We start from the raw sequence: 21,664 nt of genomic DNA, 5'->3' as shown, positions 1-21,664 counted from the left end.
CTGAGCAGGCTGGCCCCGGCCCATGGCCATCGGTTCGCTGGCTCTGCACAAATTTCATGCTGCCGTGGAGGAGCAGATGGACAGCCCTGGGAACCCTCCCAGCACACGCTGAGCGAATGTCCTGCCCGCTCTGACAACGCGCTGCCCGGCACCGCACGAGCTGAGGGCAGAGGTCAGACCCCCGCGCCCGCCCCGGGGATGCTGCTGAGCACGGGGCAGCGAGACAGACATCTGTCCGTTTGTCCACAGTGACCCGGCTCAAGGTAAGGAGCTGCACAAGCAAGACCAAGGACACCCCAATCTCATTTCATTCCCCCCAGAAGGTCACAGGGTCTCTCGATATGGGAGGGAACACGACCGACTTGGACTTCAGGAAAGTTTCTGATACCCCGTTCTGCAGCACTCGTAAATAAAGCAGAGCAGCACGGTTTAGCCAGAAGCATTACAGCACAGGCACAAAAAACAGCCTGGAAAACCCCAAACAGGCCTGTCTTTGGAGTGCCTGATTTTCACGATTAAGCACAGAAAGTTTTCTTCAGTTTCCTGCAGATACCAAACCAGGACACGGCTAGAAGGGGGTCGGGGCTGGAGGGGAGAAGGCAGGGGCTGCCCTGCAGCAGGCAGGAACCATGCCCAGCACACGCCGAAGGGGGGGCACCCAGGTAAGGGGCAGCCTTTTGGGGAGAGGAGGAGTGTTTATTGTGGAGCCCAAGACAAAAACGAGCAAGCCCTGACACACTACATGGAAAAAAGGCCAACGACACGCTGAGGTGCACGGAGAGCATCCCCTGCAAGACCCGTAGGGCCTCTGTCCCCCCCTGTTGAACACTGGCTGCCGAGCAGCATCCCCCTGCAGTGCCGCGTCCCTGCAGCAGCCCTGACCCACGGCGACACGCGGGTCCCCGAGACCACAGAAACCAACCGACCCCTCCCAGCCAGACCCTCCTGGCCCCTTCCCCACCACCTCCTGCCTAGAGCATGAGCAGGCAGGTTGAGGCGCTGGGGCCCGAGCCCCCCCGGGAGCAGCCCTCTGCCAGAGCTTGTTTCCAGCAGAGCCCCCCCAGGCGCTCCAGCAGCAGAACCCTCGTACCAGCCCACGGCGCCTTCGCTTTCTTCTTGCCCAACTTCAGCGCGTCGCCGCCTCCTTCTAGAAATCCCCAGAGAAAACAAAATCCCTTCTTTACAGCAACAAACTCTCTCGATTCCCATTTTCAAGTGCTTTACTGCTCCATCTCTCCTGCCGTCACCTAAATTTTACCCTACCCCCGAGTACCAACACTGAACATTATTGCTTATTACAGCTTCGGGCTGGGAGGGCCACTAGCCCCGGCGAGCGCAGAGCCCAGGAACACGGGCTGAAGCCGGCCCTGCTCTAATCCCATGTTCGTTCACGCTACCGCACCCCCGCCAGACAGATACCCGGGTTTGATCCAGAGATGTCAAGTGATGGAGAATCCCCCACAGGCTTAAGCTGCTCCAGTGGTTAATTACCTTCCCTGATAAAAATACGCACTTCATTTCTAGTCAAAATTTGTCTAGCTGGAGCTTTCAGTGCCTGCATCTTGTTATGTCTTTTCCCTGCTAAATTAGAGCACTCTGTACCTGCAGAAATCTCTTGATCACAGCCTAAAACAACCTGCATTGCAAAGCCACCTCTTAAACTTCTCTTGGATGAAAAGTTCAACCTACTTAGGCTACATCTTGCACAGCAGAGCTGATTTTCCAGACCGTGAAGCATTTCTGTGGCTCTTTTCTGCACAGCTCCTATGTCACCAGTGTTTTTCCAGCACAGACACCAAGTGGTCCCAGCGGGCCAGGGGACTCACTGCCCGGCCACGGGAAGCCTTTCGAGTCATCAGCGGATCGCAGCCACCCTGGCGTGAGGACGTTCAGCATCCCACCCTGGTGCTGGGCGGTGGACAGCCCCGGAGAGCAGCCGCCTCCCCCCGCTCCTCCTGCCCACTCCGTTTCCGAGCAGGTCTCCAAGTGCCTTTGCCCAGCGAGCTGCGCCCGGGCCAAGGGGACAGATGAAGCCATTCCCGCCCCAGCGCCGCTTCCTCCGGGCTCAGCGGGTCCAAGTCACAGGTTTGTCACAGCCACTCCGGGTGGAGGAAACGGCCCCTCGGGGACCAAACCTCCAAGCACCTTAAAAACGCCTTATGGGGGGCTCAGCAACCAGAACGGGGAGACCCAGAGCCTGGGGGGCAAGTGGCTTTCTGCCAGCCCTCCTGGGGCCACCCAAAAGGCCACCAAGCAGCACCCAGCCTCTGCTCCCCACACTGCCGGCGGGGTCCACAGCACCCAAGCCCCCCGCCAAGCCGGGCCACATCCTGCACCACAAGGCTGCCAGCGGGGACGCACCGTGGGAAGCGGCCACAGGAGCCGGAGCACCGCTGGGGGAAGGCAGGCTACCGAGGCAAGAGCTTCGGCAACCTGACCCGCACTGGAGGAACGGCCCAGCAAACCAGCAGCACGTGGGGACCTGCCTCTGCCAACACACTGGCCAAGTAAAATAAAGCCAGGGCAGTCCCCGGTCCTGAAAGCAAAGCTGAGAGAGGAGATAAACCAGCAGATCCGGGGGAGTACTCACAGGTCACCTGGCTCCCATCAGCACGTCCACTCCAGTCAGACCAGTCACGAGAGAGGGAGGGAAGGTCTGCGCTGGGGACGCGGCAAAGCACAGAAACCCCCCAAATCCTGCCCAGCTCCAGGCCAGCAGCAGCCTCCCTCCCTCCCCGCTGGCACGGGGTGCCGAGGAGCAGCAACTTTCTGTGCTCTCCGTCAGGCGAGGTCCTGCTCCAGCCACAACTGCATCCTTATTTAATTCACAGCAATTATACTCACATTCTGCTAGACAAATAGATTTTACAAGCCCTCAGTTAAATGTGGATAATTACGGCTGCCTGCACCAGGGGACAGCCCTGCCCAGGCTCAGGAGGAAGAATCACATCCCGATTCCACTAATGCTGTAAATTAGCAAGGAGCGTCCCAATGGCAGCAGAGTAATTACCAGCTATTGCATCCCCCCTTCCTGTGGGCTGCTGCTCCCGCGCTCCCCCCACCCTGCATCTTCCTCCCTTGCAGTACGTGTGTGTTTTCAGGCATATGCTGCTGTTAATGGGGCTTCTGTCACTTCAGCTGCTGGCAGAGATTATTTTATCTCGGGAACCCTCTCCCAGTGCCAGAGCACAGGCTTTCAGCTCTAAATCATCCACAGGGGAACACACAGGTGCAGGGGAACAGAAGATGAAAGCAGCAACTTTTGGGTCACTCCAGTTGTGCTGGGCAGCACCTGCCACCAACACTCCAACAGCAACAGGCGGGGGGGACCCAGCAGGACCAGCCCCCCAGAAGACCCCCAGGAACACACCCAACCCCAGCAGAGACGGGCACAACAAGCCAGACAAAAGCAGAGAATATTTGGTCCCCAACTAGCATTGGGGGCTGACAGAGGAGCCCCAGGGCTGGGGGAAGGCAGGGGACAGGCTCCCACCTCACCACAACAGCAACAGCAACTACACCCCACGGCAGGGTGAGAAATCTGACCCCTCCTTAACAGGCAGGAAAACTGAGGCACAAGGCAGGAAAGGAAAAATTTTAAAAAGCCATTGAGAGACTAAAACAACCACAAAATCCCCTCCATGACCCAACTGACCTTTTCCATCTTCTCACCACGCTGCTGTGCTCAGAGGCTGGGAGCAGAGCTCTAACAGAGCCCCCCCTGCAGACAACACCCCCCCCTCTCCTTGGGGGCCTTTTATAGGGCAGCAGCGCTGCTCCCCCACCCCGAGCCCTCGTTACCCCAACTGCCCACAGATGTGCCCAATGAAGGAGAAAACCTGCAGAAAATGAGGGAAGCCCCATTCCAGGCAGCTGCTGGCTTTCCCTGCCGGTGCTGCCAGCGACCCCCCCGCAGTCCCAACCCCCCTGGAGCTGGGAGGTAACAGAGCCCTGGCGAGCCGAGGGTTCTGGAGCATGTCCCCAGGCAGGGACGTGCTGGGGACCCGGCTGGGGACCATCCCCACCCACTGGCATGACTGCGAGTCCTGCCCCTCTCTCCCCACCTGCAGCTGCTGCAGCGGAATAAAGATAAATAAGAAAAACAGAATGAAATGGCCACATTTTTCACATCGCTCCGTCAAAGCGAACTCGGGCGGCCCCGCGCTGACACCATCCAGCACTGGGCAGAGCCAGCACTCGCCAGCCGCCCCGCACGCCCGGCTCAGCGGCTCCCGCACGGGGCCACGGGCCATTGGTGGTGATTTATGGCCGTATCACCCAGCCGAAGGCAGGAGGAGGTGGAGCAGCATCGCTCCCCTCCCGGCGCAGGCAGTGCACAGGAGGACGGGGCGTGGGGCCGTCCTGCCATGGGATGCTGAGGGAAACAGGGCCACCTCCGCACCCCTGATCTGCCTGCGGGGAACCAGCTCAACCCCTCCAAAGGTCATAATGTCCCAGCTCAAGCTCCTTCTGGTGCCTGAAGCCAGACCAGGCGGCAGCTCCGCGACCTCGACACCCTTGGAGAGCTCCAAAACCAGGACTTGGGGGTAGATTCAGTGTCTCCCCACTGCTCCCCAACTTGTCAGACCTCCTCAGTACTTGGGCGCTTGCTAAGATACTTCAGAGCCTGTGTGCGAGCAGGGCTTAGGCTGCGAGTGCCTGGGGGAAGGTGGTGTGCTTCATTAAAATAATTAGTTGAACACAGACGGGGAGCAGAGAGCAGAGAGGTGAAGGCGAGCGGCGCTGCCCGTGTTCAGCGCTGGCTGCTGAAGCCCCACGTGGGAGATCGGGCGCGATGGCCACGGCGATGGATGTGTCTGTGAATGCGGGTTTCGACCCAGCACAGCAAGCGTGCACCCCCACCGCAGGGCGCACCCCCACCACCGCACCCCCTCCCCGCCTCTGCTGCGCACCCACGTGATGGAGCTGGGAACAATCCTGCTCTGGGCAGCAACGCTGCAGAGCACGGGGCAAGCTCCAGGCCCTGGCCCCGGCAGCACCACGGGCTCTGCCATCGTGTGCCGGAGCTCTGCCGACACTCCCTCTGCCTGGGCACCACGCTCGCACCCCCAAGGAGAGGGGGGCACTGCTCCGCAGCTGGCACGGCGGCCGCCGGCATACGGAGGCTCCGCAAGGCTCCTGCCAGGGAAAGCTCGTGCACTTTACCACTGCTGAGAAGCTTCTGTGCTCCTGAAATATCATCTTCCCCTGGGCAACTTCATATGCGAGTCTTGGGGCTTGCCGGAGCGTTAAGCTGACATCTAGGTCAGAGTAAGGAATAGCTCAACGCCTCCAGGAAAAAGGGTTTTCCTTTCGCATCCCAGCGCCTCCTCCACCGGCTCCACACCCAGACTAGGGGCGAGCACTTAGCAGGGGTGACCACTTCAAGCCTAGCGTGAAGCAGGCTGTGGGGGCGGAAAAGGGATTGAAAAAAATTCAGAGGCCTGGTCTAGGCGTGAGCTGCCATTTCTGGAGGCCTCTCAGCTCTTCACGGTCCCTGGAGCAGCACCTCTGCAGGAAAAGGCACTTGCAGAATTTCAAACCCCGGGGGGAGCCTGGACACGGACAGACCGCCTGGACCCGCGCCAGGGCCGGCAAACAGATTCTGGCCGTATTTAGCACGGCAGATGCCATGTCCAAGAACCAGCGCTGCGCACGGAAGACATGTCCTGGCCAGCGATACCTCTGACCTTGGTGGCCAACAGCCTCCGGTGCTCACGGCGCTCGCCCCAGCCTGGCCCGCAGCTCCCACGGGTGCCGGGGAGGGCTGCGGCGGAGGGAGGCACCACGCTCCGGCCACGGCACAGCAGAGGGGGCCTGGAGCAGCCACCGGCAGCCTCATGGCACGGTCTGACCCCTCGCCTGCACCAGCTCTGCTCCTCCAGAAATACAAAAAGCCAATTAAATAAATAACACGTGCTTGGAAGGACAGCTGAGGGACTGAGAGCGCTGGGCTCCTGCGGGCAGCCGCCAGTCGCTGCCACCCTCAAGCCCTGTGGCGCTGGGGAAGGGTCAGGCCGGTGCTGTGGGTGGGGAAGGAGACCCTGCCCTGTTATTTTAACACCGTCACAGACGCTTCCCTCCACAGGAACAGGGGACGACGAGGCAGGAGTTTGCCTGGCGAAGTGTCCCAGTGGCTGCGCAGCAGGAGCGGGGCATGATAGATCATAGGAATAAAACCAGGGGAAGGGTGAGACAAGCATCGGCAGAGACCGGCTGTAAATCTCGGTGCTGATGGGGCTGGAGATGAGCTGGCTGGCTTTGGGGGGGCGAGCAGCAGGGAGAAGAGGGTGATAACAAGAGCTGTGAGCAGTGCCGGATCCTGCGTCCCGGCTGGTGCAGAGGCCTCGCTGTCAGGGAGACAAAGTGGAGCCGCTCAAGCGCATCATTGATTTTTAATAAAAGCAGGTAACTCTGGAAATCCAGCACTGGGCCCTGTTTTCTATTCCCCGGCCGCCCCATCTCCCCCAGCCCCACTCCCTCCACCCCACGGCACTGCCCTGGGGCTGGGGATTCAGCACAGAGCCCGCTGCCGCGGGATCGCCCGACACGGGGCAGACGGCTGCCAGGATTCGCCTCGACCCGGCGGGACCCGGCGCAGGCGCTGCCCGCAGCGGTGCTGGCCGGGGCACGCTGTCCCCTCGCTGTGGCTTTGCCAGCGATGGGGGCCCTGCTCTGCCACGGTGACCGAACCCCGCGGCTGGGCCCTCTCCTAAACCCCAGCAGCTGTGCCCATGCGGAGGAACGGGCAGGAGCGGGGAAGCCGGGGCTGCGGGCGGGCAGAGGGGACGTGTCGGGGTGTGTGTGTGTGCCCGGGGACAGGAGCCGCGGAAGGCAGCGCCGGCCCCGCTCTCCTGCAGCAAAGCTCAGCGAACGGCACCTCTCCCCCGGCGTGTCACAATGATTGAGTGCAGGATGCAGGCGCTGTAATGGTTTCATCAACTTAGCTACTTTTTATGAGAAATTTGTTCCAATACCTTCCCTTTCCCCAGCTGCTGTCACCTTAACAGATGCCAGACCAGAAAGAATAATAATCCTGGCAGGAAACTTTGAACCGGAGCGAGTGGCTTCCTGGGGAGGGGGCAGGAGGTGGGAGAAAACCCATTTTTGCAGGAGCTCAGGACCACTCAGAGCTGCCTCAGCCTGACGCACCCGTGTTGGAAGATTTGCTGGTGCCCTCCTCTTCCTCCCCGGGGGTAAACTGCCTCATGCAGATGTGCCGCAGTGCTGGTGAAACACAGCTCAGGACAGGAGCCCTTCGGGCTCAGCCCCATCCATCCCGCCTCCCTGCCTGCTGGGCCGACCCCCCACCCCAGTCAGCATCTAAAATGCACCTCCTGACACAATTCCTGGACCTATTTCTATCCCAGACAGCTCTCGCCCTCCCCGGCCGCTCTGCCTCTCTCCCAGCCGGCTGGTGCAGCACCCGACCTCCCGCTCCCCGGTGAGGTTTGGGGCTCCCCGGTCCAGCTCACATGCCCCGAGGGATGGAGGGCAGAGCATCGCCACAGAGCGCAGCGGGGGAACCCCTCTGCCAGCCGGCTCCCCGCCTCGTCCCTGTCTCCGGGGGCCGCAGCCCCCGCCCCGCGGCAGACCCATGGCGAGGGCAGGGGGACGGGGCAGCGCGCCAGCGCCGGCAGGACCGAGCCAGATGTGGTGGAAAGCAAAAGCCCAGATTTTATCGTGCCCCACATCCTGCTGCCAGATCCCCCCGCCCCAGCCACCACGTGGCAAGGTCGGACGCGGCCAGCCTGCTTGGAGATCCATCGCTTCCCTGGCCCGGGGACCCAGGAACGCTGCGAGCGCCTGGCACACGCGGGCAGGAGGCTGCGGCACGGTGCCACCGCGGCCCAGGCGGGTGTGCGGCCACGGGACAGCACGGAGACCTCCTGCCGCTGCCGGCCAGGCAGGGACGGGCAGGTCTGAGGGCTCCAGGGACACCCCAGCCCGTGCCAGGGGATGCGATCCCCGTGCCGAGTCCCTGGGTATCAGGCAGCCAGGGCAGGCGGAGGGAGTGGGACAGGCAGGAGAGGCAGCCCGGGCAGCTTCCCCCGAGCGTGGCAAAGCACCGGGAGCTAATCTGGGGATTCCCAAGGCTGCGAGTGCCAGACCTGCCCTCGTGCCTGCCTTCTCCTGCGAGGAGCTGCTGCTTTGGTATGAGTCATCGCTGGAAGACGAATTCTATTTAAAGGACGTTATTCGTAGAAAATTGAGTTTTAATAACAGGGCATCAAACGAGGAGAAAATACCAAACTTCCAAGCGGAGCTAAGTTTCCGTATGTTAATTTATACAGCACATTCACTGCTTGAAGGAATAAAAATCACGCAGAGAGCTCCTCTCTCCGACAAAGCAGCGAAGGGAGCCCTCTCCTGCTCCCTGCTCCTGCCGCGCCAGAGCATCCCCCAGCCTGGGAGAGCAGGAGTCGGGGCGGCCACCCCCGCCACGGCTGCTGCCGCCGGCACGGCCGGGGGAGCGAAGGCTTCGGGCTCGCCAGCCGCCCCGCGCGCTGCCGCGCTCCCGAGAGCCTTCGGGCTTAGTTTAGCCTGCTGGTGGGAGGGCGGGAGGAGACAGCGCTGAGCTCGCTTTAAAAATAGATCAAACCCTCTGCTACGGAGCCATTTTATTAGAGCAGCACAAGCTGTCGGGCTGGTGACACCTATGCGAACACTCGGCTAAGTTTTCCCAGATGAATTTGAAAAGCAAGTGAGGGGAAGAACGACAAAGACAGCAAAGCAGACTTGTTTTCCAACAAAAAAAAAGAAGGGGGGTAGAAGCCTGCCTGCACTGGCAGCCCCTCACCCCGGCCCCAGCCCACGTCTCCTGTCCAGCGCCGGGCGCTCTGGGCTCAGCTCTGTCTCGAGGCCTGAACTCGCTCACACCAGGGTGAGGCTTTGGCTCATCCCAAAGCTGCCAGTTGGCTCCTCTGCCCACTGCCTGCCAGCTCCTCTGCCTGCTGCCTGTCAGATCCTCTGTCCACTGCCTGCCAGCTCCTCTGCCTGCTGCCTGCTGGCTCCTCTGCCCAGCCCGGTGGCTCCCGTGCCCCCCACCTCGCCATGCACCATGCCCAGCTCTGGCCAGGGCCAACACATCGTTCAAAGCGGAGCCTCTGGGTTTCCTGGTGCTGCAGCTGAGCCTCACACCCGCCTGATCCAGCTGCCCCGGAGCCCTTCCTGGGCTGATCCCAAACCCTGGCAGCGCCGCGTGGCAGGCACGGCTCAGGGACGCTGCCAGGTCCCCAACCGGACGAACGAAGCAAATCAAATCCCACGGCTCTGAACTTACACCGGAGCTCCCCCGTCTGCTGGATGCGGCCGCAGGAACCGCGGGGTCCTGGGGTGCACACGCGGTGCTGCTGCAGCCGGAGAAGCACCTGGCGACGGCAGCTGATCAACCTTTCCAGCCTGGCCCTGAGTCAATCCATCACCTGATTTATTTGACTGCCCTCAGCCTCTCCTCCCCTGCCAGCACACAGCTCTGCCTCTGAGGAGGAAACGACTGGGCCAGAGTCCAGCTCTGCCAGAATTTTAAAAGTAATCAGGAACGGGGGTCACCTTTCCCCGCACGGCTCTGCCCCGGCTCCCAGCAATGCGCCCGCCAGCACCGTCCCCGCCACAGGCTGCCCAGGAGGGGGGTTCCTGGGGCTCAGCAAGGCTGAGGGGTTCAGCTCGTGCTCCAGAGGCTCTTCCCAGCTGGGCACAGCAGTGGCAAAGCCCAGACACTGAACCAAGGACCCAGCTCGCCTGCTGCCCCCGAGCCCAGCAAAGCCTCTCCGAGCTGGAGCAGCCGAGTGCCAAGGACAGGATTTATTTCAGCAGGGCTCCGCAGCTCGCAGCAGCCAGCCCAGGCTCCCAGTATTCCCCTTTGTGCACACTACAATTGACTCATGTTTTTAAAAGGAAAATTGGGAGGGGGGAAGGGAAAGAAAAAATACAGAAATGCCTCAGAATCAAACCTCGGAGAAAGCGTGGGAGCTCTCCAGAGAGGAGGAAAGCACTTTCTATATAATTCACCTTTTGTCATTTAATCACCACCCCTCTTGCTGCCGGCAGCCGAGCGGTACGGCCGGGTAATGGCCGTGCGCTGGGAAATCCACGGCGGGGCCTGGGGAGCTGCCCTCCACACCGAGCTGCGTCGCACAACTTCCATCCCCTGGCCCAGTTTGCCAAGGAGACGAGCTGATTTCCTCTCCTCCGAAGCAGCTTACAAAGCAGCTGGCAGAACGCCAGGCTCTTTTTAGAGAAATGTTAATGATGCCCAGGGAAGAGCTAATCATGTGTCATGGAAACAACTTTGTGCCAGTCAAAGTGCCACATGGCCCCAGCCCCGCGCGGGGACACGGTGGCCGCAGGTGAGGGCAGGACCGGGGCTCCTCTCTGTAACGCCGCGGGTCAGCCGCTGGTGTCCGGCGATGGCCCCGTGCATGGGTTTGGCACCTGCGGCTCCCAGGGACGGCTCCTGGGGACAGTGACAGGCTGCTCCTGGCCCCACCAGACCAAGGTGGGAGCATCACCCGGCTGCCTCGACCGGTGGGACCTGGCGAGCTCCAGGGGATGGAGCAGCTGGTCCAGCCCAGCGCCGTCGGGGACACAACCGAGGGCTCCCGAGAGCCTCCCAGCTCCCCCCCCGCAGCCGCCTCTCCTGGGGAATATCACCCAAATTACAGTACTGGAGCAAACAGACAGAGCAGGGTGGTTGGCAGGTAACAGAAATAGCTGGGGCACACCTCGGACAGGGGAGCTCCCCCAGGAAGGACCAAACCCAACAGAACCGTGGGGAATGTCACGTGCTGGTGAGCCATCCCCTGCCTGCACCCGTGACCTCTGCCCGGCCGCAGCACCCGGCACCTCGAGCCCCGCCGGCTCCCCAAAGCCTCACATCGACTTCTGGGTGCCCCTGCGCCGCCCGGTGCACCCCGGGGAGCAGAGCACCCCCCAGCCAGATCGTCCGGGGACAGCCTTGTCATCAGGCACGATTTAAGGGAAAAAAGCACCGATTTCTGGTTTTCCCCCCAGCACCTTTTCAAGCTGACCTGTCTTCTAGGAAATAACAAACCCCTTTGTTTCCTTGGGGACCTCACAGCGTGGTCTCACTCCTGGCATCTGGCATCAGCCCCTGTGTGTGCCAGTGGGACGCCCCGAGCCCGGCTGAGGGAGCTTCTCCCACATGGGCAACGGGATTCCGGGGGAATCACTAATTCCTCCAGCCCGGCCTCGCCTGCCCCTGCGGCTCACTCCTCCTCCGGAGAGGAATCAGCAACGACACAGTCACATTTTGCAAACCGCATCTCTGAGTTTTTCAGCATTTTGCATCCATTTGTCTTTCAGCTTCTCCCCTGACGGGCGCACGACTTCCAGCAGGGACCTTTTCGTGCCTCTATGGCAGTGGCAGCTGACAACAAAAGGCATCATCTGCACCTCACGGGCAGCCTGACATCCCCAGGCACGGTGTGGGGCTGCCACAGACCGTCCCCCTGCCACGCCAAGGGCCTGGCCCAGACACGGGCCGCAAGGAACGGCTGCAGCACACAACCCTGGCTCCGCTGGCCACGCGTTGAGTCAGTCTAAATAACACAACAGCAAACAAAAATATATCTGTACGTCAGGGCTAGCTCGGAGAGTAAAGACAAGAGGACCTAAGAGGCCACAGCCTTCAGCCGTAAGGCCAGCAGAGTTTTATTTAATGCAGGAGAAGTAAATAGAGTCCTCAGCAAGAGGAAGAAAGCTCCCAGAGAACAGACCCAGAACTAAGCGGATAAATAACGCAGCTGGCAGGACCTGAGCGGAGCGAAGGAGCCTGCGAGGAACGGGGAGGGGGGAGGCAGCAGCGGCACAGAAAACCTCGTGTGCCAGGCAACACGGGCAGAGCGAGGACTGCCGGGGGCTGAACGGGATGCTGTGGCAAAATAGTAAAAGGTTCATTAATTATGTAAATAAAAAGATAATACAGAAAAAAGTGAGGCTGCTACACAGCATGGATGAGCAGAGATAAAACTAACCTAGGTGTTGCCTGAAAACTGATTGAACAATTAGCTCCGGCTTTCAGGGGGGATGGTGATTAACGCACTGTCGTCTGCAGGCTGCCTCACCGAACCGAGGAACAGGAATTGAAGCTGCAGACTCCAAAGCAGGAGCAAAACTCAAAACATCCAATGAGTTCAAACCAGAGGAACGAGGAACTCTCCGTCCCAGAAACCCCCCAGAACTGGCCCAACCCACAGCCCAACCCCAGACGTGCCAGGCTGCAACGGGCCACAGCCCTGGAAAAGAGGAGCACGGAGCCACGAAAGGAGCCAGGGGCAGGGAGAGACCCCCCAGCCCCCCCAGCCCTCCCCAACACGCAGAGCAGAAGCTCAATGAAAAACAAGGCGGAAATACATGACAAACAGGTAAGAGGTAACGTTGCCTTACCAAAGGCAGCCCATGCCACAACAAGCTGGTATCGTCCTTCAGACAAGGGGATCACAGGCGGCTTGGCCAGCAGCAGCACCCCAAGACGGGCTGGCGAGGGCCGGGGGGGGCATTGGCCACACAGGAGGAGAGGCTTCAGCCCAGGGGGGCTGGCAGACCTCGAGACCGGAGCGACCGAACAGCACAAAGTTCAAAATGCTGAACATAAGGACTACGCGAGAATTTCTGCTCTAACCTGGAAAAACACACAGAGAAACATCTAGGTATATTACTCAGTTACAAGCTGACTATGAGTCACCATCTCCTGCATCTGTGAAAAAAAGCAAGTGTGTTTCTAGGCTGCCTGGCAAAGAGGTTTCCAGGAGAAAGCAGGCAGCAGCCACGGCCCCGTGCGAGGCTCTGCCGGGCCCGATCCGTGCCGCTGGGTGAGCAGGGTGGGAGGGGTGGGATGGGGGCGCAGGGCTGCCCAGGGGAGCGGGCAGAGGCGTAGGAGGACAGAGGAGCTCATCCGAGCCCGGCCGAGGCTTCTTCGCTAGAAATATGCGGGGAGTAGGCACTGGGGAGGGAGAGGAGCTGCTCAGGCTAAAGGAGAATGTTGGCACGAGTATAAACGGGTGTAAAAGGTGCAAATAAAGGGAGGCAGGAAGGAAACTGGGAGGTTTCTGTGCCCAGGGAGGGACAGTCACCTTCCAGGTCGGGTGAAGAAAGGGGCTGCGGGTGGGACCGCCTGGGCGCGGGGGTCTGGGCCTCCTCCTAAAACACACCTTTAAACTCCTCAGAAACCGCACTGGGATGTTTCACCATCTCCCTTACCCGAGCTGAGAAGCGACGGCCCACGGCTGAGCAGCCCCTTCCCCGCCGAGCAGCCACCGCGCGTTCGCCCAGGGCTGCCCAGCGCCACAGCCCCTTCCCCGCGCCGGCCACCGCACAGAAATCCAGGCTGCTAATCAGATGGAAAGTCTCCATCCCATAATAAACAGAGTGTACTATTTATAAACCTGAAAACGTCTTTATTATTATTATTTTCCCCCAGAAAAAAAGATAAAAAAACCCTTGCACAATACTGTTAAATACACCCCACCAAGGACTCGCAGGTCTGCGGCGCTGGTATCGCTTCCCCAGGCAGTGCCCAGTGGAACAGATGGCAGTGTGGGCGTTAGGTACCAGCCTCCTGGCAATCTGAACATCTGTTACCGTTAGAAAATGCTAATTGCCATCAATCAGGACAGCACCTACCCACATTTACATGCAAGCACAAAAAAATTACGTCTAAATTTCTCCGAGTACAACACTTGCTGCATGTTAAGTAACTGGAGCTGCTCAGATGCTGCAAGGCAGCCTGGCACCGGCGGCTGCGGGCGAGCACCGCATCCGAGCGCCCGGCAGCGCCCGGCCTTCCCCCGCAGCGCCCGCAGCGCCCGCAGCGCCCACAGCGCCCGCAGCGCGGGGGGCCCGGCCCCTCCTCCCAGCCTGCCCCATCCCCGGACCCCCCCGTGCCCCCGTGCCCATCTGCAGGGTACACGCACCCTTCCCTCCCGCGATGCTCCCCCCGCCCCCGCCCAGGCCAGACACGCAGCAGGAGCCCTTTGTCCCCCACTTGCTCCCTCCGGTGACTTTGGGCCCCACGCCCCGACCCGCTGCGCCCGCAGACCCCTGCACACCCTCCGCCGCTCCCCTCTGCCCGGCGCGTTTCCGCTGCCCAGCTCAGTGAGGCTGCCCGGGGGGGGCTGCCCCCTCCACAGGCGGGGGCCAGCGGCATCTCGCTCCGTGGGACACCGCGATGGACCCCTTGAACCCGGGAACTGCCCGGCCCTGGCTGGTCTTTGTGGTCCATTCTGGGGGAAGGGGAGACGCTCTCCACCCCCAGAGGGCGCAGGAACAGCCCCGCTGGGGTTTATCAGCCCACGTTTGGAGAAGCCCACACCGATATCGCCGTGGGCACGCCCAGGGACCCCCACGGCCCGGCCCCCCCTGGCCCACAGCCCCGGCAGCGTGGCCGAGCTGCGACGGCACTTGGAGCATCTTCCCTGGGAGGCCCCGGCTGCCCCAGCGCGGCGGCGGTTCCCCTTCGGAAGCAGCAGAGGCACAAATCTGGGATGGCAAACTCGGGCACAAAGTTGAAGCAGAGAAGCGGGAAACCAGAACACCTGGAGCACGCGGATCCCCGAGACGCAGCTCCCTCCGCGGCGGTCCCCAGGGATGCTCCGACAGCCGGAGCCGGCGTGCCGGCCGCACTCCTCACCCCGCGGCGCTGCCAGGCCCCCGCCGCCCTCGCAGGGAACGCAAACGATGCTCCGGGCTGGTGCCAAGATCTCCCTGTTCCTTCCTCGATTTAGGACGCCTCTTGGTGCTGCAGCCTTCACGCCGCGCGTCAGAAGAGCGCGCTGAGCCTCACCCAGGAGCGGCTCTTCTTCGACGGCGAAGACGACCCTCAAAGCGCTGTTTGACCCCCACTTGGGTCTCTTCTCTTTGGAGTTTGGTCCTAGACCGAACCTGCCAGCCCAGCTCCGTCCTGCCAAGGCTCTTCTACCCGCCGCTCTCAGCCAGCTTCGGCTTCTGGCCCCCAGAGGCAGCACCCAGCAGGGACCTTCAGACACCGTCCCTGCGATTTTGGGGGTCAGAGGGTCGGGGTGGAGCCCGACCTCCCATGGGGGGGACCAGGGGGGACAGGGAGCAGCTGGACAGCCCCAGCCCCGGGAGCTGTGTGCGGGGCTGTGCCCCAAGTGGCAACGCCGGCCCCAGCCCCCCACCACGCCAGAGCTGGCAGGGGGGACAGTGAACCCCCCCCTGCCCTGCTTCTCACAGGGGCACATCCCCCCCTCATCTGCTGGGTCGGGGCTGAGGCAGAGTGGGGGGCTCACCTGGGGGTCCCCCACCCTGGGGGCTCAGCACCCCCACCAGCACCCAGCGCACGCACCAAGCAGCTCAGTCCTCATGGGCATGGCCCAGCCTCCCCCCTGTGGGGTGCTGCCACCCCCGGGGGGCTCAGTGCAGGCAGCAGCACCCGCCCCGGCAGCACCTCGGCTCTCGGAGGAAGCTCAGGCTCTTCCCAAAGAAGAGGAAGAGGAGCGAGGAGGAGCGGCCACGCTGCGGAGGGGAAGGAGACGGGGGCATGGGGTGGAGGAGCTGTCAGGGAGCCTCACAGGAGCCTCACCGGCCCCACCACGCTCTCCCCACGGCTGAGGGGAGCGGGCGATCGCGCTGCACATTTAAATTCCTTGCAGCCGTTACGTCCTGGCTGCCGGGCTCTGGCTCCATCCCCTGGTTCACCCCACGTCCCTCCCCAGCCCTGGCTCCCTGACAAACTCCCACCGGCACGAGCAGGTTGCAGCACCGCTGCTCGCTCCCCGCAGCTCCCACCATTACTCAGCAGCCGAGGGAATCGCTCAGAGCTGCAAGGTCACTCAAAAACACCATCTGGCCAAGAACCGCTCCTCGCCCTGGAGAGAGCAGGAGAGAAATCATTCCAACACGCCGAAGGCCATCACCCTCCCCTTGGCCGCCCGGCTGCACGCCGGCATCCCACGGCGCTCACTCGGCCCCAGCTGCAGTGCGGGGGGGACGCAGCATCCCCGCTCGGGGAGATCCCCAGCCCTGGCACCGGCGAGGCAGCCCTGGGCAAGCAGCACCGGGGCTGGGGCAACCTCCCAGGAGGAGCTGGGAGCCTCCGCATCACCAAGGCAGTCGAAGCCTCCAGGAGCAGCCGGGAAAACCTCGCAACGCGCCCAGCCGCAGGGCGAGGGGTTTGGTGCCGAGGAGCTGGGGGGGGGGCCACAGCTATAAATACAACCACCCCAGGCAGGCAAAGGCACCAAGGCTGCCAAGATAAAATACACTGATGAGGCGAGGAGCTGGCTGCGGGTCGCTGCCCAGGCAGCAGCGAGTGGCACGGGAACGGCACCGGGCCAGCCCCCTCTCTGCACCGGCCAGAGGCCACCGCGGCCTCGCCAGCCCCCTCCAACGCAGTGGTGGGTGCGATGGTGGGTGCCATAGTGGGGGTGTGACTGGCCTTTCTGGGGGGGCACCAGCCGCCAGAGCACCACGACAGCCCCCAGGAGCTGCTGCTCCCGGCCCCCTCCCTCCAGCACCACCCAGGGACTATTTATGGGGAGCTGAAGTCACTTGCGCTCAGGCTCTGAAGTCACATTCGTCTCTGCTTGTGCTACTTCTCTTGCGCTTCAAAGTGTCACAACACGGGCGCTATCTTTACCGAGGCGGCTGCCCCCCACACGCTGTGTCCCAGATGCACTCTCGGAGCTGCTCGCAGCCAGGCGCTTTCCCAGCCCCGTTTGCTCGCCAGGGAAGGCTCGGCGCGGCGTGGGGCTGCCAGCGACGGCTGGGCGCCGAGCGCAGGGACTCTGACTCACACCCAGCCCAGCCAATAAATAAATATTTGACTGGAGTTCATTTGCAAACTGAATAATGGGGAGCACGTCCAAGGCGCTCAAGCGGTGCTCGGCAGCGGGTCCCCGAGGGGGCAGGAGTGGGGGCCCGGCCGTGCCCCCCCCAACAGTGAGCATCCCAGCAGGTTCAACCCCAGACCCCCGGGGCTCTGCGAGGGCCCCGGCCGCGGCGCTGACGGCAGAGACGGGCATCGCCCCCAGGGCTGCACCGCAGGGGGGTCACCCCCCAGCCACCCACACCTGGGTGGCCCCGGGACCCTGCGGGCTGGTCCCCGCGGGCCCGCAGCGAGCCCTGCGGTGCACGAGATCCCTTCCATATGGGAGCAGCCAGCGGAGCTGCCAGCTCCCAGCTCCAGCGCTTGCTGCTACATCTGGAAACTCTTCTCACCCTTAATTGTTCTTAATGCTTTAACACGTGGAGTGACTAATAAGACACTAATTGGGCGGCGTTAGCAGGGAGAGACGGAGTGGGGAGCGCGGCTGGCAGTGCCCTCTGTGCCGAGCCGGCGCTCTCCCAGCCACTTAGCTGCCGGTGTGCTGCAAGTATCATAAATCACTACAAACCCAAGCGCTTTTCCCTTCTCGGCCTTTCCCAGAGCGGTGGGAAACCCGCCTCCAGCAGCGGGGAGAGCAACGAGCTGCAGATTTTAGCTCTGTCTCACGGCCACCTGCGCCCCGGGAGCAAGGGAAGGGAGGAGGCAGGGTCCTCCCCGGCAGGGACATCCCGCACGCCTTCCCCCCCTCGAGCAGGAAAGCACCCGGCAGCCCCCCAGCCCCCCCAACGCCCCCCTCCAGCACCAAGCCAGGGGCTGCCGAGGCCTCCCACCGCCTGCGGCTCACGGGCACCGCCGCGACGGCTCCCACTCGCCATCGCTCACGTCGAGCCGACGCGAGAAGATGATGAGTGGCCACGGGGAACGCACCCGCCCCTGGGAGACTCACGGCAGCAGCTGCTGCTGCCGGGGGCTGGGGCGGAGGATGTCTGCGTTTGGAACACCCCCCCCACGCCCTGGAGAGCTGTGGGGTGACAGCCCCCCACTGCCGGGGCTGCCCGGGGAGCTCCCGCAGAGCTGCCAGCCCTGCCCGTGCGTCTGCCGGTGGCACCGCGCTCGCTGGAGCTGCTCGACAGCGGGAAATAGGCACAAATCTTGTTACACACTGGCTAAGCCTCCCTGGGCATGTTTTCTATAAATCTCCTGGAATTTATTATATGATAACTAGCCTGGAAAAGCTAAATTAAATCCACAGCCAAGAAACTGACTTTCAAGTGTGACCTAATTTACTTGCTCAGAGGGGAGGGAGGGAGCGGGGATCCCATGCCAGTCGTTCCTGGGGTGACCTCCCCGTGCAGCCACACACCCCCCGTCCTCCTCCTTGCCCGGACTTTGGGGACGGAGCTGCGCAGCCTTTCATGTCTGAGCGGATCTCGCACTCCCACTCGCTGGAACAAAAGTGCCTCGAGGGCTCCCCTGTCAGATGTTTCTCCACTGCTCATCTTCAAGCCGCCCTGTAAGCAGCGCTCTCCTCCCGGGGGGCTCCGGCGGGTTTGGGGGTGATGGGGAGAGTCATCCAGGGGCTCCGCATCGGCACGCTCCTGCCGTCCCAGCCCGCCCCGCGCACGGCACCAGACCCCCGGTTTGCAGCTCATGGCCGGCAACCCAAAGCCTTCACGCAAGGCCCCAGAGAGGGGAACGGCTCACGGGGAGTGAGGTTTAAGGGCAAAAAAGGGAGGAAATGGGGCTGGGGAAGAGGCGCAGCCCCACGCCTGCCCCTGTGGCAGAGACTGGGCAGGGCTGCGCTCGCCCCTCCGTCCCTGCCCGCCCGCGGCACTCGCGGCTCTTTGCAGGAGCACGGCGCAGGCAGCACAGGCAGGGCGGGCAGCGCAGGCAGGGCCTGCGGCGAGGGCGACGTGGGCAGAGCGGGACCGCGGTGCTCCGGCAGACCCGGGGGTGGGCTCGGGGCTGGCACGCGGGCGCGTGCTGTTGTTCTGGAACGGAGTGCACTGGCAGAGCGGCATGTGGGAAGCTTGCATAATAGTGCCAGCCCACACTACGCCTGCTCCTTCCCAGCATGATCAGCCCCTCGCTTTCATGAGCAATAACATCCACCCAAAGTTTTCTAAAAGACAAAAAAAAAAAAAAGCTTCAAGGTGATACGCAGAGCTCAGCTGCCTGCGCTGCCTTCAAACTGATTAATGCAGCTGGGGAAATCCATCTGCACAGCCTCTTCGCAGAGGCGAGGCTTCTCTAATCCCCCTCTCGGGACGACCTCTGCCCCTGCCGGGGGATGAGGATGCTCCAAACCTCGCTGCCCGTTTGCTGGTTTCCCAGGACACCCTCAGGAACGGGGCAGAGCAGAGGAGCCAGCGTGCAGCGAGCAGCCCTGCGCGGGGACACGGGCAGCTGCCCCGTGCTGGGACCCCCGCCGTGGGCTCCGCCAGTACCCGCTCCCGCCCGGGCGCTCCCCTCTGCTCCCCCTGGCTGGGGGAGAGAGTGGCCCCGCCTCTGGGGGTCCCCCCACAGCCGGAGGGGACAGGGCCCCAGGACACATGTACAGCGGCAGACGGTGCCATGCGGCCCGTCCCCAAGCAGCACCCGGTCCCCGGCCAGTGCGTCGCAAGTGCAGCTGCGACAGCCCTGCCAGGAGGCGGCCGCACCCACGGGTACTTGCCACGCCGGGAAGAAATGGGGACAATGGCTCATCTGGAGGAGAAAGTCACACTGCCTTTGCTGGGTTTAAATTTTAACTACTCCTTAAGCTGGTGCAAGCTCCCAGCGCCCGCTGGTGCCAGCGCGAGGCGGGGTTTTAGCCCGTGTAACGTGAAGTGACAGAGACGGGTTCAAACCAGACCAAAGGGAGCCCCGCACGCCGCCGCGGTGGGCTTTTGCGGCACAGTCTGTGCCGAGAGCCGGGTCTTGGCGGGTCTGTCCGGGCTGTGACACGCAGGGCTGCGTGTGCGGCGCTCGCACGCTCCCCTGCGCGTTCCAGGACCCCCGCGCTCCCGCCGCGAGCAGGAGGGCGATGGCCGGGACCGATCCCTGTGGAGTCCAGCCCGCGGGGCAAGACCGGACCCCTCCCACCCCCTCCCATGAGGATCGGGGCAGATGTGGCTTCTCCCTGTGACATTCCCCTTCACCAGGTCATCTCACAAGAGCCTGGACCTTGGGCACTTGTGCCACCACGGGTGGGTGTGGGGTGTTCACCCAGCACTGGTGCAAAGCACGCAGCCAGCTGAATCGCGGGTGGCTGCCCCAGACACGGCCTGTGGGAAGCAGCAGCTTCACCCTCAACCAAAAACCATCTCCACACGCCCCCCCCCACCCCGAACCTGGGCTGCTCGGCGGCAGCAACGTACCTGGAGGCCAAAAGCAGGTGCCTCGTGCTGCGGTCGCAGGCAGGAGCTCACGCTCGCGTTCGCCCCTTGGAGCCGTCGGGAAGAGCCGTCGGGGTCTCACAGCAGCAGCTTCTCAGCCTGAAAGAGAGAAGGAGAGGCTCCAGTCCCGTCCCTGTGTAGGCACCGCTGCTAATAACGGAGGAGGACGCCGCAGAGCTCAGCGCCTCGGAGCGCCACGGCTCCCAGGGACTCACACGCCGCTTGTCCCACTCTTTTAACAGCACAATTATGTCGCGGCTGGAGAGCAGCTTTGGAGCGCGGCCCGGCTGCCCACAGAGGCAAAGCCCCTGAGAGGGGGAAGCGTGTCTGGCCCTGGGGAACAGGGCTTGGCTGAGGGGTGCATGGTGGGTCCCTGGATCGGGGGTCCCCAGCTCAGGGGTCCCCAGTGGGACCACATCCTGGTGTCTGCAGTGATACAGGATGCTGAGGCTGGTCCTGCCTCCCCGGGGAGCACAGCAGAGCGCACGGGATGGAGACAAGGAAAGGAAAGGAAAAGGCTTCTTCCCAAGGGAAAAAATCCCCCCCCGCCCCCGTTCCCCCCCAAAGGCTCCTCGGAGGCAGCCCGCAGTCCCATGTCACTCTCAGCAGGTCTGGTTTGTTTTTCCCGACCCAGGTTGAACGGGAGATAATTTAACAGCTTGTCCCCCATTTTAATGGGACTTTTTTCCCTTCTCCCCCCCGGGCAGCCCATCCATCATGGCACCGAGCGGCGACGTCCACCCCACGACCTCCGCCAGGCAGCTCCCCCCGCCCGCCGTGAGTTATGACACCGACACTGCGCGGCAGGACGGGCTCAGCGCGCCGGCTCCGCGCCGGGAGCCGAGATTTATCCCCTCGGCGGAATAGGGGGCAGAGGCCGGGAGATAAGTCACAGCAAAGCTGCAGGAGCGTCTCTCAAGGTCCTCCAAGGTTGGCTCATTAAAAAGCAAGGAGAAGAGGAAAGAAAAAAAAAATGCCCGCAGTGGTGTGGCTCACGAATCACCCTCCTGCCTTCAAATCAGCCAAAACCAAGAGGGAAGCAGAAAGGGAGCCGGGAGCCCGCAGGCCGGCTCTGCAGCCACCCCCAGCGCGGGGGCTACTGGCCAGGGTCCTGCAAAGCCACCAGCATCCCCCAAACACCTGTCCCAGCAGTACCCCAACAAACGAGGCAGCGCCCGGACAGGGATGCTGCGTCCCAGCGGTGCAGGAGCACCCAGCAGTGCCCTGGGGAAGGGCGAGAGCTGACAAGCAGCTGACGGGCAGCCCGCAGAGGCTCTCGGATGGTGGCTGGGGGAGGATGCAGGAGAAGATGGGCAAAGGGGTCCCAAACATGGCACAGAACTGGCCCTGCGGCTCCCGCCACCATCCCCATCGGCGCAGAAAGCGGCAGCCGTGGCCCCACAGTCTGGAGGTGCCCTCAGCCCCACGTGCAGATCCTTTCCCAGCCCTGCGGTGACACCCATCTCCCATCTTCAGGGGA

The 21,664-nt window shown here is 62.7% G+C and overlaps 1 protein-coding gene across 12 annotated transcripts in view; it reads right to left on the bottom strand.

Moving 5' to 3' along the window:
- RBFOX3 (RNA binding fox-1 homolog 3) overlaps window positions 1–21,664 on the bottom strand; it is a 131,781-nt gene that overhangs the window by 70,314 nt on the left and 39,803 nt on the right. For all 12 annotated transcript variants that reach the window (XM_074888863.1, XM_074888862.1, XM_074888857.1 and 9 more), the window contains one exon: window positions 20,167–20,283. The gene's annotated coding sequence lies outside the window, so the exon portion shown is untranslated. The remainder of the gene's footprint in view (window positions 1–20,166; window positions 20,284–21,664) is intronic.

Source organism: Strix uralensis, chromosome 19 (assembly GCF_047716275.1).
Source record: "Strix uralensis isolate ZFMK-TIS-50842 chromosome 19, bStrUra1, whole genome shotgun sequence".
NCBI classification, from domain to species: Eukaryota; Metazoa; Chordata; class Aves; order Strigiformes; family Strigidae; genus Strix; species Strix uralensis.
The sequence above is the reverse complement of the archived record's forward strand: the minus strand, read 5'-3'. Positions and strand labels throughout refer to the sequence as shown.